Source organism: Pomacea canaliculata, linkage group LG5 (assembly GCF_003073045.1).
Source record: "Pomacea canaliculata isolate SZHN2017 linkage group LG5, ASM307304v1, whole genome shotgun sequence".
In the NCBI taxonomy this organism is placed as follows: domain Eukaryota; kingdom Metazoa; phylum Mollusca; class Gastropoda; order Architaenioglossa; family Ampullariidae; genus Pomacea; species Pomacea canaliculata.
The window spans coordinates 25,165,178-25,180,631 of NC_037594.1; the positions used below are offsets into that span (position 1 = coordinate 25,165,178).

The following is a 15,454-nucleotide window of genomic DNA, read 5'->3' on the forward strand; positions in this document are numbered from 1 at the left end:
AAAATGAGCGTAAGCCTCGTAACAATACACATAGAAATTTATTAAGTACACACACAATCGACATCCATTGTCTCCTTTTCTTCTTTAGTTCAGCTCGCAACACTGCAAATGGCGGGCCAATAGACTATTAAAGCTCAAATTGTAGATTCCGGTCCATTAACTCACCTTCACACTCCTGCCCCACCACCCTCACCCATCCAACCAAAAAAAAAGTCGGACCTATAACGTGACCCGCCTTCTTCAGATTCGCTGGCTCGGAGCTTTGGAGTAATCCAGTTACACTGGGCAGGTGAGGAGGCAGTTAATGAGGGGCTCCCCTGCAGTCCCCCACACCACAGCCAAGGCACCAAGATACTGAACAAACTAGCCCCACCCCGTCCTGGGCTGAGAAACGTCTTGACACCACCACGTGTTTAGTTGTCAGACCTGGCCTGCCCGCCGCACACCCACCCTGGCCTCACACACCTCCTGACTGCTCCTTACTTTTAATGTTCCTAGACTGTTTGTTACTTTATTCTAAATTTACTTCCTCTATATTCTATGTTTATTTCCTTTCTTTACTGACTTACTGCTTGACACCAGGTAGTCGAGTGACGCTTCTTTTGTCTGGTGACTTTGAAATAGAAATCTCAGAATGGGAGACGGAATACTGGTGAACATACTCTCCCTTCCCAGAACTCTTATTTAATCTTTTATACTCCAAGCTTATTCTCCGGCAGTTAATTGTTACACATAATGTTTTTTCTCTTTTTTGGTCACGTGACAGAATATTATCTTCCGTCAATGATTTATCGCAGACTTTATTTCTCCGGAGGTTACAGATAGACATTATTTTCCCCAAGCGTTTGTGTCTCTGTTGTATTCTTCAATCCTCCTCCAGCCACACCTTACCTCACATTATGTCAGTAACCTCAACTGCTTCTGTGTCTAAATACCTTTCATCGGGCTCCGTCTGCTAGAACCTTCATCGCCTCTGTTCTGCTACTAAAACCTCAATTCGCTCTCTGTCTGTCTATAAAACCTCATCGCCTCCCTAAACACAATTATCAACCTTTCATCCGCTTCCTGTTCTGTCATAATACCTTCATCGCCCTGTCAATACAAACATCCACATGTCTCCCAAGCTTTTCTTGTCCACAAATAATTTCTACACACATCTCACTTTGCAAACGGGGCTACCATATTACTTCCCCAGTCTCTACCTCTCAATTTATTTAACCCCGTGTAGTATTTTCTCATCTTCTACCCCGTCCACATATTCTGAACAAAACTCTTCACCCGCTCCCTATATAATACTGTGGTGGAATAATTGTAGCTCTCCTAATGTCTAATCAGATAACTACACAAACAGTTGGCACTTAGGGGGGGGGGGTGCATCGCAGGATGGTTTGTTGGTGTGCGGTGCATGCGTGCACTGAGGGATCCGCAACAACATCGACCCAAATAGAACAGTACTACGTTCGATACACCACCTCACTCACGCCCATAGTAGATTGAGGCATATTTGAACTTCAAACTTGAATTTTTTCACTCACTCCTTATTGAGAGAAAAAGTATAAATAAGGAGACAGCGGGCGAATGAAAGCTCTCAGCAGGAAAAGCGGACCTTACCGCTTCGGTAAGAGAGGGAACGGCAAATTAGAGGAGTACGAGGGGGCTATGAACGAGGACCTCTTAGTAAGTCAAAAGGGAGGAAACTAAAAATAAACCTATTCTAAAATATATTACTTATATATATCCGTAATACTAGGCTGTAACAATACTGTCGCGATACAGACTGTGTCATAAACAATAAACGTCAGTATAGCTATACCGGTGTACTAAATATACGTCATATACTATTGTACTAAATAGTTACGTCATGTATGTAAGGTTCGTGTAATACAATACTACATTAGGTGTCCGTCTGATTTTATGGCAGCTTCAAACAAACACAGATTAAGTCTGAATAAAAGATATGAACTGAAAAAATACTATTCAACGGAACTCTCACAATATCAGTGTCTTCAAAGAAAATTAACGACGGTCAGAAAAAACACATATCCATTAATGAAAGGAGCTGCTGATGAACCCACCTACAAACAAGCTCACACAGGCAACTGAAATTCACAATTCAGGCATCCATACAGCAGTAATGTAGTGTCTGCACGAAAGTCTCCATTTTACATCTAATCAACGTGAAAATTAATGCATGACACCGAACAGTTATTGTCCCAGTTAGTAGATCATTTAATCAAAGATTTGGATAACGGAAATACTTCGGAAATACACAACGTAACCCGTTTAAAAAAAAAAAAAAAAGGTTACGAAAACCTCACGCTATGTGCCCGGAGAAGCAAAAGAGAAGATAAACAAAGTAATCAATGTCCATGACCGCCACCTGGTGGGGATAACATGGATAGACCGCAGCAGCTGACAGCCCCCATTCTGCTAGTGGGCAATAGTCAGCGGCTGAAGGACAACCAATCCAGTCTTGACCTCGTAAGGATCAGTTCTCCCTGACCACCAGCGGCATCGGCCACCCTCCAAGGTAACTTGAAAAGACCAAAGACCCGCTACGTCTTGACTCTGAGAGAGAGGTTCGGTGTCCTCCCCATGTGACGCCATCTTGTTTCATACAAGTCGTGTCTGTGTCCTGTTCAGACCCGCGGAGGCAGCCTTCTCAGACCACGTTCCCAATCTAGATCTCCTTTTCCAGTCCGGAGAGCAGAGTCACGTGTCACATCCGTAGAGCAGGACGGACACTACCAGGGATTTATACAGCTTGTACGTGGTAGTGAGCTTTCTCTTATAGCTATGCCAGATCCTGTCTAGTCTAGCTATTGTCTCTTTTTGCTGTTTGCGATCCTGATATCTGACTTGGAACTGCCGTCCTTGGAGAGGGTGAGGGTGGCTCCCAAGCATATGGGCATCATTGAACCCCTTACCTCCGCCTGTCAGCGTAACTGCTGTACGCAAAGTGTAGTCGAGGTCAAACACTACTCACCATGGGGACGATGAGCCTCCCAGGCGTATCGTGTGCCGCCTGACCACGTGAGTGGAGACCTTCAGAGAGAGCCAGTTGCATCTGACCTTTCGTCAAAGGTTCCGACTTCACTGCAACCTAGCCGCCCAGGGTTACCCTCTTCGTGTGTGTGTGTAGTATGGAGGATTGTGTGTAGCGGTGATCTGTGTGTGTTCTCCACCTGAAGATTGACTGCCTGTGGTGTGGTCGCTGTTTAGTAACCCTTGCTATTCACTGTGTTTCTGGTTATGGAGGCATCCTGTAAGTACACCGTAAGTACAGCTATTAAGTTACACTATAAATAACTGCAGCAAACTACAGCCGTAAGTAATTCTGCAACACATGCACGTACAACCAGAAGTACATTGTAAGTCCACTCCATGTAATGTTAAGCACAATGGACAAGTGCTTGCTGTAAGACACATAAGTACCGCTGTACATATACACATCGAGGACTCCAGCTTCTCCTGGTTCCTTGGTAATTTCGGACATTAGTGAATGGAGGCTGAAGCCGACCCCCTTACCCCCATTAAAGATGTTTGATTGCTACACGTGCCTTCCGACCTGTTTGTACCTGTCTGTATTGGATACCTGATGTAGTGAGTGGAGTTGATAATACACCAACATGTTGTGTTTGTTTTGTTTTCAATGCCCACCTCAAGACCGTAGACTGAGGTCTTGCTACCACAACAAGGTGTTGAAGGAGGTCAGAGATGTTGCGGGAATGTCCCAACGATCGGGGAAAAAAATGTGTGGTAATGCTGTTTGCATGTAAACTTAGCTGAAGATTTGATTGCCACCTGTGAAATAATTCTTTACTTTGTGTTTTAGAGCGGCAACAGAATATGTTATGGCATTTAAGTCGTAGTTCCATCAACAATACACATGTCCACAAAATTACAGCAATTGACGACGACAGTTACCAACTTTATTAGTCCCAATGGACAATTTAAACACGGGAAAGGTGTTCAGTTGCTATATATAGATTCTAGTTACAAAAAGGAGAAAAAAATTTGTTACAGGTAAAAAATATGAGCAAGCGAAAAATATACAAGTGACACAATCTAAAGAAAGAAAACTTACACCCAAGCCATTCATATGCGCGCGCGCGCGCCCACACACACACACTGACAATTCATCTGTGATTGTGCAGCCGGCCTGCAGAAGGCACAAACGATTTTAGGTGTCTATTACTTTTTACAAATACATATTGGCATTGAATAACGTTTACCTGAGCTTATAAAATAAATTTTCTCTTTAGTACCTGTTCAGGTATTGACAAATGCGTGAAGCTATATATTTGTTGATGACAGAAAGAAACTAAAAATGAATATCTGTAGTGACTGATGACCAGTATCTGTACTGAGCCATGATTGATGTCTCCACTGTCTCCTTCATACCTTCACTGTCGTTAATTACCACCTGCAGTGTCTCCCTCATCACTGTGTCGGTGTTGTCCACATTCTTCCCGTTTGTACCCTCAGAGGTTAATGTGATCGAGGTTCGGTATAACCGGGGACATTCCTCACTCAGTCAGCCAGATTCTAAAAGACAAAGTTAGGCTTGTCCCTCTGTGCGTCGTGTGGGGAGATGGTAGGGATAATGGTGTGGGGAGCACGCGCTGCTAAATCGTCTGTCTGAAGGTGCAATACGACTGCGCGCCCGGACTGACTTGCCTGTAGCCCAACTCGATCATCCCTTCTCTCTCTCTTTCTCTCGCTCAGATCGCGCCATTTGCCTCCAACTAATCACCGTGGCCGCACTTGCTCAGGAAATTACTGTTTCCTTGTGCACGCGCTCGGCTCCTCAGTGAAGCCTTTCATGTGACGAGCACCAAGACCCTCGCCCAAGTGGCCGATGCAACAGCCTCCGCACCTCCGCCACCAACACCACCGCCGCCGCCACCACACCCATCAAGCCCACTCCGTCTGGCATCGTGAGAACCATGTTCTCAATCAAACGCTGAAGTCTCGTCTTGTCTCGTCATCGCTTGCTGATCGTTGTCTTGGTAGCCACGTTGTGTACGTCGGTATACGTTGATACGACGTAGTAAATGTCAATACACTTTACACACTTTGATACAACGCTGTACCAAGGAGGTACCCGACTTAAATAACTGACACAATGATGATCACCAACACTTCTAAGGAAGGGCGTTAATCAGAGGAGCATCAGTACTGTCCCTTGAATCGTCATGGACTGCTTGGTTCCTTGACTATTCAGTACACGGATTCTTTGTTTGGTCGACTGTTTGAGTATTGTATTTTTTTCATGAATTATGGATTACTAGGATTGTTCTATTGACTGTTAAGTACTCAATTGTTTGTCTTATTTGTCTGCTGAGTATTTGCATCGTCTGCTTCACTGTCAGGTACTTGGATGTTTAGGTCGTTTTTATTTGAATACATTAAAGTACTAAAACTTTCAATATTATCTTTAATAGGTATTTTTAAGCACCATAGCTTGGTTGAATCCCATAATTTTGGTTTACATAATATAATCATAATAATTAAGTTTTGTAGATAATTACTGTCACGGGAAGTCTTAGTAAGCAACCTGTAAATTACAGGGACTAATCAAGTGAATATATCACCTATCAGCCGCTATCAGTTATCAAGACATTATTTAATCACGGACTTAGATGTTTAGCTATCACTAATTACTTCAGGCAGCATATCTGTATGTTCCCTATTTTGTACAAATGTTCATTAGTCCTGAAAGAGTTATAAAGACATTATTTGAGGTAAACTTTAGCTTTTGCCACTACTTTGTACACATGTTTACTGATCCTGCAACACCTATAAAGTCACTACTCTAAACAAACTTCCAATGATGTTGATAAATGGTTGATAAACGCAGTACAAATGCAATAAATGCTGGCATCTTTATCAACTAACAAAATAATATCTAAAAACCAAATCTTTGGGAAAAGTGGAAGCACAAACCCAAGCAACGAAGACATGTCCGGGTGTGCGTGGGTGGGACATTACACACTCTGTATGTGTGTGTTGAAGGATGGGAGGAGGACCACTTTTTTAAGGTTTGAAGACTGATTAGATGCTGTGAAAACTGGTCATCCTATCCACAGACCGATGAGAGCGCCCCTTTGAAGTGACCCGAGAAAGGGGAGGTAAAGGGCCCAGCGCCCAAAGTTCCGAGGACGCCCCCTCGTTCGGTGTCCATTAAAAAGCCATCCTGCGGCACCCGCATGCTGATCTCGCTCCCCCTCCTCACCACCATCACAGGCAGCTATAAACAGCAGCCTCATCTCCTCCGTCCCCCCCACACACCTCCAACATTCCACCACTAGTACCCCCCACATCCCCCTCGCCTACTTGTGGCTGAGAACTTGACATGACACAGGCTGAAGACGTCTTCGGGTTTTCATCTTTAGTGCAATGGCTGACAGTGAGGACCACTAATTTCAGCCCGTGCTGTACAGTCCTTTTTTTACCCCCAAGGGTTAATAGTTGAAGGTCAAGTCTTGCTCTCGGTTAATGAGTCTTGAAGATGAGAGCGAAATTAAAAATGGAAGAAGATGCCTCAGAGAGATGCGCAGTCTCGTGGCCATGTCTTGCGAGCTGGGGTCAGTCGTGTGACTATGTCTTGGTTTACTCACTTGTAGTTATGATTGGAGTGGACAACTGTAGTGGACAGCACTGTGGTCGACTTGTGGTCCAGGTGTGCAGCAGTCTGGTGGAGGTCCTCCTCACTCTTGTGTGGAGAAGTGAGTACAGCTGCCAGATACCTGTACCTCCCCGTCTTCTGTCAAGTCCACGTGATCTCTAGTGCTGACTTTTACAGTCTACAGAAGTGTGTATAGTCATAAGGCTAACTGATTTCTGATTTCCAGGTTCCCCCTAACTTCTTGTGTGCGGTACATCAGACTGCACACTACACTGTCAGATTTTATTTCACACACAGTGGGATTTTATTTTATTTTGTACACACATTGTAAGATTTATTCTGTATACACATTTTATTTTTAGATACTCATCGTATAATTTTATTCTGTAAATTTCTGAAATTTTACAATGTGAGTGAGTATTCTGCAAACACACACACAGACATTTTATTCTGTAAGCAGTGTGATTTTATTCTCTGGTGAGATTTTATTCTGTTTATCTAGTGACATCGACACACATCTAGTGATAAACTTGTTTTGCACGCCCCCAGTAAGATTTTTGTTGGAAAATGACTCCAGCAAGATTTCATTTTTTTCTGGAATTTCTGAGATGATCAGAGTGGTGTGATCACAGGCGTGCAAACCTAGAGGCATAAGAGTTCGCTACCCGGGTATCACCTCCAACGTACCCCAGTCCTCCCAACACAACTGTTAACAATAGGTATCTGACTCTACAGAAACCCCTCACGAAAGGTTAGTCCACAGAAAAATGATTTTTAACACCTTACACCTTACTAGAAGAAGATTAGGGGAAAACCTTTACTTTCGAGATTATATTTTCTATCTTTTGAGAAATTTACTCCTTTTACTTTCACTGGTGATTGTTTATTCTGTAGTGAGATTATTCTAGTAAGATTTTCCACAGCTTCTGGGACCAGTTGCACCACAAATTTCTAATTGTAAACATCTTTAGGCCTTGAGTTTCTATACACATTGTATAATTATATTTAAGGCCTAAAGATGTTTACTATTAGAAATTTGTGGTGAGACCTGTTTACAAGTTTAGACCTGTTTTAACTTGAATTGATTTTCAATGAAATAAAACTGTTTAAGCCAGATTTTCGTTTTCGTCACCACATGTTTGGTATGCACTTGTACACCGCTTGTAAGTGGTATAGGAGCGACTTTTGAAAAACAGTTTTAAGTTTAAAAACATTGCAAGTAGCCCAAGTCACTTGGTTTAGTTAGAACTTACAACTTTAGTCAACTTACATCTAGTTTAGGTATATCAAAGAATATTCCATTCTCCATTCATCTAGTTTAAATACTTCTACGCCATTTCATTCTTCAAACATCAAGTGATATTTTCTTCTCTACACATCTAGTAATCTTTTCGTCTACCTTAACAAATAAGAGTTTCATTCCTCATACATTCAGAGATATTTTATTCTACACACTTCTGGCGAGTTTTCTACATTCCAAGTCCATCTTACCTTGTCATGTGAGCTTTTACTTCGGATGTAATTTTAACCGTTTTATTCTCCATGAATTCAGTTAGTTCTATTTTATTTTATTTTACTTTGTTGTATTTCTCTTTATTTTACGTGCATTTAATGAACTGGTTTCAAGGTACATTGACATATTTTACCCACCATAAATCTACTTGCAATCTTTTTTATGTTCGAAGAGCGGTAGTTCATTTCTTGTTGGTCTTATCTGTTCTCATTGTTTGTTCTCACGGTTCGCCCCCTGGTGACTGAAGGGGAGAGCAGCGCGTTGTTCCGTCTAACAAAAGGCTGGTGTTGCTGTAGGCTGTTGGAACTGTCTGCGACTAAACAAAAGCAGGAAAACAATCTGGAAGCACAAGAGGCCCTCGCAGGCCGCCCGAGGCCAAGGGCAGACGGCTGTCACACACATCGCCAAGGAAGCAGCCTCCAGTCTAATCTCCTCCGAGGCGCCAACGTCCCTCCCCCCAAATCGTTCGCCCTCATATCCCCTCCACTCGTCCCTCCCCCCATCCGCCCACAACATGTGGCTGCAGGCGATAAGCTGCGAGACTGTCTTCCATCTCCACCACCGACACAAGCAACGTGCAGCTCCCCCACCCTCTCATTGCCGATTGGTTGGGTCAGCAAGGAAGGGGAGACCAGCTGAGTTCCGCCTCTAGTCAACCTTTCTGTCCTATCACCATTAGTTCTTACCAAACCGACCGACCCACCCACCCCCCTACTTGACGACCCATTCACCCATGGATCATGTGACTCACCTGTACCGACAGGGCGACCCACTATCCCTGACCCTCACTGACCAGCCGCCCGACCACCCACCCACAATCCACTCAGCGAACGAAGGAAGGAGTGGGTCGAGTGACCGATGGACGGCCGGCTGGTGGGTAGGACACTTCTCAAAACAAGGCAAATCCATACATCGTGCCTCAATGATAACAGCCCCCCACTTAGTCATGAGAACTGCGCAAGTGTTAGTTGGGTTAAGTTTTAAAAAGTCATCAGGGCTTCTGCTAAGGCTAAATTCTTTGGGGTCCCAGGGACCCCTTCTTCAGATTTTTAAGGGGTCCCTGTTCTTTGCCCAAATTTGAAGGGGATCCCATTGACGAAAATTGAAGGGGTCCTCCGAAATTTTAAAGCGTACTGTACGCAATTTTTTGCGTAAGCAGAAGCCCTGGTCATTAAAGAAATCATTAGAAGGGTTAAGCAGAAGTCAGAGTAGGGTAGACATACCCCAGCATCCCCAGCTTAACAGGGTGAGTGATGACGAGTGATGTGATTACTGATGTCCAGCTGTTCCATATAATCGTTGACACTCAGCCCCACTCACTCGTCCGCAACCACTGCCCCACCCAGTCGTCTTCAATCACTGCCCCACTCCAGCAGCCTTTAACAATGAAGACAACCGCAACGATGACGTTGATACATTGCATTCAGAAGCTGAAAGTAAAGAAGCACAGTCAGTGGTCTACTAATCACAACTGGGACATACATACACCGTACCTACCACTGACACGAAATTTGTTTATGATAAGAAAAAATTAACAGAATATTTTCAGGAATAAATAACAAGATGAAGTAAGTTCACACAAACGAACGTAAAGACTAATTAAATTCAAGCAAAGTAATTGAATGAACCTCAGAACGTGCGTTGATTTACTCACGCACGTGACCCGCTGCGATATTTACAGGCCACTAAGTGTGTTTGTGTTCAGGAGATGAAGTGTCTTGTGTTTATCAAAATACTGGATGAAGTGTTATTCACTTCTTCTGCGTACTGGATAATTTTTCCTCCTCGGTGATAAAGGTGATGAAGGAGTTGAACGGTAGTAAAACGTGTGCGCATGCGCAGGTACTTGGATGAGCTCTTACAAAGAAAATAGTTCCACGTCGTGAGCTAAGCTCACCATAAGGCACAAATTCACTCTAGAAACTTGTGAACCTCCCTCCCAATGGTGTGATGATGTTTGAGCTTACTGCGCCCTCTGGTGCCCGGATGTGACGAGATGAACACGAGATGTACGAGTTGGTTATCATCAGCTGTACTCATTATTATCAGATGTCATCTGCAGTATTATATTCATTCTTTGAAACAAGCTGTTGACGAAAAGCTGTTGGACAATTTTGTTGGGATCTGGACAGGTGATGCGAGTAAACTGCCACGTAATGAGATACGTACAGGTTAATGTGTTGGAGTTATCTCCCATACGTGGCTAACGGATGTAGTTATTGTCGAGCTGCTGTTGATATGGAACATTTTTATCTTATTTTCTTCTTCTTCGGTTTTTTGTTTAGAAGGTGCGGAGATATCCGCTGGTCCTTCTGTCCATGTGAGACCTACTGACGTCATTACCGGTCTGGCCGCAGGGGCAGACCAGCGACTTGTGTTTTGTGTCGTCGGCACACAGCTGACGACTTCCGGCTTGTCTCCCGCACTGCCGGATGTGTTCTTATCTAGCGCGCGCACAGCCAGACACGTGCCCGCCATCCCCTTCCCTCAGTAGCTCCACCCCCCTTTCTTTCCTACCAAACACCTTGCGTCACTTCCTCGTGCCCAGGGTTAAAGTTCACAGCTCTCTGTCGTCGATAAAGCTTTCTTCCATCTTGCGGGTTGGGGAAGGTGGGGAGGGGAAATTCTGGCAGTTAAAAAAAGTAAAAGGATCTCCCTTACTGTCAATGTTCATAATGAACGTCACGTAATTAGCGTGACATGTAACCAGCGTGACAATATTCAAGTCTTTGGAACACAATGCGACAAAGGACTCAAAATCTTCAGCAGATGAGTCACAGATATAAATGTTCATTTTATAAATAATGATGCACAAACGACTAAAATCAAATCGAAATCGCTTGGTTGGTCAGAGACACAGCATCTCGCGAACCTTCTCACGAGATAAGTAGCATTAGTATTAGTATTAGTATAAATATTCTTAATCATTAGGATGTGGTGTTGTTTAATCGTGTACTAACAGTCATTGTAGTTGTGAAAGGGAAACCTGCAGCTCCAGTATTAAGCGGTCGCAGGGCAATGAACCGTAACTGGTCCAGCTTGACTTGGTCATAGCGTGTTGAAGGGGAAATCGAACCCCCCTCTTCCTTCTTTTGCTGCCTTTCACCCTCTCTAATTGATCAGATAGCCACGACTGCTGAGTGGCCACAGTAACTGACCTCTGACCCACAGTTTAGTGTGCTAGCATGGCAACGGAACCCCCATTTTGGGAACCCCGACATCAAACGTGTCATTGTCCATACCCTGCATGTTGAGAACAGTGACATCATAGTGTCATCATTGTCTCCGGAACTGCGCAATGGAAATGTGTTAAAGCTTCTTGCTTATTTTAGTGATTTCTGTCTCCGAACATTTCTTGTTTTTCCCTTGAACCAAACCACACATGCGCAATGGCATTTTTTTTTTGGTAATTGCCACTATCCCTGTCTGTTAGGTGACGTCACATACTGGGTGGTTCATGAGATAGTTGTGCAGCAGTAGAGTGGGGACTCTTGCATACCAACTCCTTCACAAGAACATTTGGCCCGATGGTTGTGGCGGAATAGTTCAAGGGAAGTGGACGGGTTCAGATCCCAGTCAGCAAAAGAGATCTGTTGTTGTCGGATGTCTACATAATGTTTTATGCAATTATTTGTTTTCGTTTTACCCTCCGATAGATAGCACACACACACACACACATTTTTTTTCAGGAGGAGAGAAATAGTATCCAGGTACAAGCAACGGTAGACGAATTATGTGCGTTACGCTACAAGTACATCACGCTGGGTAACGGTCGTCTGAAAGAAATGACCTGAAAGATGAGGGTCTTGTTGTTTGTATATTGTGTATTTGTTGTTTATAATGTTGTTTATTCATTACGAGCTCTATTTAATGTTAAATGCTGTTTATGTATTATGTACTTTATTTATGTTTTGTATTGCGTGCTGTATTAAATGTTGTTTGTGTATTCTGTGCGTTGTTAAATGTTATTTGTTTATTGTATGTTCTAGTTAATGTTTTTTATTTATGATATGCCATATTAAATGTTGTTTATTATGGTCTCTATTGTTATTTAAAATGTGCTCTTCTTAACACTGTTCATTTTTTATGTGCTCTATTACACTTTTTGTATTGTGTGCTCTATGAAATGTTTATTTATTGCAATGCTTTATTGAATGCTGTATTTATCGTGCGCTCTATTTAATGTTGTTTCTGCATTGTATTTTTGATCATTCTCGTGTGTCCTAGCTTTGCCGATTTTGGAGAAAAGTATATGTCACCCAAGTTTTAGAAATACCCATCTGATGTTAGATTTACCGAAACTATGGTCAACAGCAGTTCCCAACACTTGCCAACTACATTTATAACCAGTGACAAGGAAGAAATAAGGATGAGACATATTAGCCTCTCGTTGAGTTTTTGTAATATATTTTACTGTCTTTCTCCCCGTCGATCTCCCTAACCACTTACTGGACAAGTTAGAGAGCTCAATACGCCACCTAGTGGACAAGTTAAAGGACAAGCTGAGAATAATGCCATCTAGTGGACAAGTTCAGAATAATGTCGCCTGGTGACAAGTTCAGAATAGGTTGCACCCCTCCTCCATCATCTCTTCACAGGCTCGTGTTGAAAGTCAGCTTGATGCATAAAGACCTGCAATCTGGCTTCTGGGTTTGGTCTTCATTCTTGATTGCTGAAATGTTGCCTCAGCAGGGTTTGTGGAATACTGGTGGTCTGCTGGAAAGGGAACGCATATGAAATAAAAGTATGAGTGTTTACTATTAAGTAAATAGTTTTGTACATAGTAATCTTACAATACTATCAAATAAACAACAAACTCACGAACAAATAAATATATAAATAAAAGGCAGAAGGTCTGCACTGCCTTTACTCTGTCAATTCGGCTTTGCGTGTGAGATACTGGGTTCAAGAGTTGAGACAGTTGCACGACAGACAGAGAGGTCTTTCACGTACAAAAATTTCAGTTTTGAGAAAGTATTGTGCTGTAAAGTTTGTCATAAAAAGCTGACCTGGGAAAAAAAGAGAAACATCATGAAAAATGCTCGTGAAAGAAGAAATGGAAGAAAACTCGTGGACTGGCCGTGGGTGTGAAATGTAGAAATGTCTGCTGAGGTCAGTGGATGGCGCATCTCACCACGGCGAGGACAGCCGCTGGTCAGCTTTCTCGTCTCTCGGCTGCCAAAGCAGTTCCTTCAGCCATCACGACTGCAATTATATGTATATTCTGAACTGATACCTTGACCATGAAAGTCTCTCACTTTTCTTGCCACAAAAATGTCAAGATTTCCAGGCAAGGATAATTTAGGCTCGCTGAACAATAAAACAACAAAAACAAGTGTCAGAGAAATATTGGGAGCCAAGAGGGGAATTTTCTCTAATTTTCTGTTGATGGCTATACAATGCATTTTATACTTCATTTTATACCTATACAATCCATTTTATACGCACATAATGCATTCTATATTTATAAATTCAATTCTATAAGTATAGATTGCATGGCATTGTTATACAATTGTGTAAGTATAGAATGCATTCTATCATTTCACCGTATACTTACAGAATGCATTCTATAGCTATACAATTCATTCATAAAATTTATTATGTAACTACAAAATTGAAATGTATGCGGAATGAGGCTGGCTCAGTTGCACGTGGGACAAGAAGGTCAAAGATCAACCAATCAGTGCCCTCGAAACATGGTCTTACGTTCTTCTGTGTATTTACGCGCTGCTAGATGATGTGTTTGTGATGTGCATGTAAACTCTGGCCTGCTTAGTTGTGAACAGCACCACAAGTGCTTTAATCTTTGAAAGCAATTATATATAACAATCATAAGAATGTTCCTGAAGGTGCAGCCAACTTGAGGAGCGCCACTCTCACTTTGCACCTTCGATGTTTTCTTCAACACACTTCGTGACCTCCACACATGCCAGAGAGGTCACTGTGTGCATCACCACCAGCTCTCCATTACTAGTAGTGTAAGTCTTACTACCAGAGTCACGTCCCTGCTATGTTACTACCAATAGGAACACTCAGATATGTTACTACCAGTAGGAACACTCAGATGAGCTACATTAGAACTGAACCATGTACCTGCGGGTTTTGTACCTCCCTTGTTGTGTGGCTGCGGTCTGTAGAATGTCACGAGTACTTGCAGGCCCCTACACAGCTACTGGTGTCCTGTGATTATAAACAAAATGGCGGGCATTGGCGTGGGTCAGTTGTACAAGTAGCTGTAGGTCCTTCCCGGGCACTTCCAAAGGAATATGTCCAAGTGCAGGTCCACCCGTCCCGTCAAGAAAGAAACAGCAAAGATTTTGTCCCTCACTTCTCCTCCATACTCACGTGTTAGGCGTACAGGTGGCGGGGACTTGGTCTTCCCGGAGTTTGGTTATCGGGCGAGAGGAACGAGTGTGACGTGCTCACTGTCACGTGGTGAAGGTGACGTAGGGTGCCAAGTAGAAGTTCACTCCATCAGCCACCTCGCAAGCTGTGGAGGAGAAAAGATGGAAATAATTTTTGCTGACTTTCGAAGGCAACTGACGTCAGGAACCTGGCCGTGGATATCATTCAGGCAAGTAAATTTGCTGCAGCCTCGCCAGCCGCCATCCCAGAGGTAGGGGAGGCAACACAGAGTGGCAATCGACGTCATCCTTCAACGTCCTCTCCGATCTGGCGGGTGGATGCAGTGCTGGCAGTAAAGTCTGCGAACTGGTCGCGCGGCCTCCACTCGCTCCATCGCGTGACGAAATCGCTCCTGGCGGTAATGGCGCCTTGTGCCACCTTTCATCGTTCACGCGGAGTGAGGCGCGCCAGCTCGCGCTTCCCCTCCCCCCCTCTGCCGCTGTGTGGTGCCGTGTGGTGCTGTGTGGTGCAGTGGGCGAGGTAGGGTGGGATGGTGTGAGAGCAACGGATGACGGCATGACGCATTACGCAGCCACTGAGCTCTGACGAACCTCCAGAGCAAGGAAGAAAGAAGCCATCATAAAAGAGGAATGCTAGTGGGGGGAGGTAATTGGGAGCAGCTGAACATTGTGAAGAAGCCAAGAAGCCGACTGTTAACGGCTCTGCTTCCACACATTTGGATGCTCTCCCCTGACACACAAGTTGGTTGAAGACATCCGTCGGAGTTATCTTGTATGTGGCCCTACACACACACACTACCACACACGTGATCTTGTATGTGGACCTAACCGATGGGCACGAACAATGACTGACACGGACCACACCTTGTCAGGGACAGTACCCTGAAGTAAATCCACCACATTTGGGTTCAAAGTTTCGTTTTCAGATTCCGGAATTCCAAAGAA

The 15,454-nt window shown here is 43.7% G+C and overlaps 1 long non-coding RNA gene across 3 annotated transcripts; it reads right to left on the minus strand.

Annotated features, from left to right (window-relative positions):
* Nucleotides 1-12,539: 12,539 nt before the first annotated feature.
* On the minus strand, nt 12,540-15,454 carry LOC112564481. 3 transcript variants are annotated; one of them, XR_003099223.1, is made up of 3 exons: nt 14,490-15,454; nt 14,238-14,324; nt 12,540-13,349 (listed from the first exon to the last, which is right to left on the minus strand). It is a non-coding gene; the product is annotated as an uncharacterized LOC112564481 (long non-coding RNA). The 3 variants fall into 3 exon arrangements; XR_003099224.1 differs by lacking the exon at nt 14,490-15,454 and having other exon boundaries at nt 12,540-12,860; nt 13,154-13,349; nt 14,238-14,464; XR_003099222.1 differs by lacking the exon at nt 14,490-15,454 and having other exon boundaries at nt 14,238-14,464.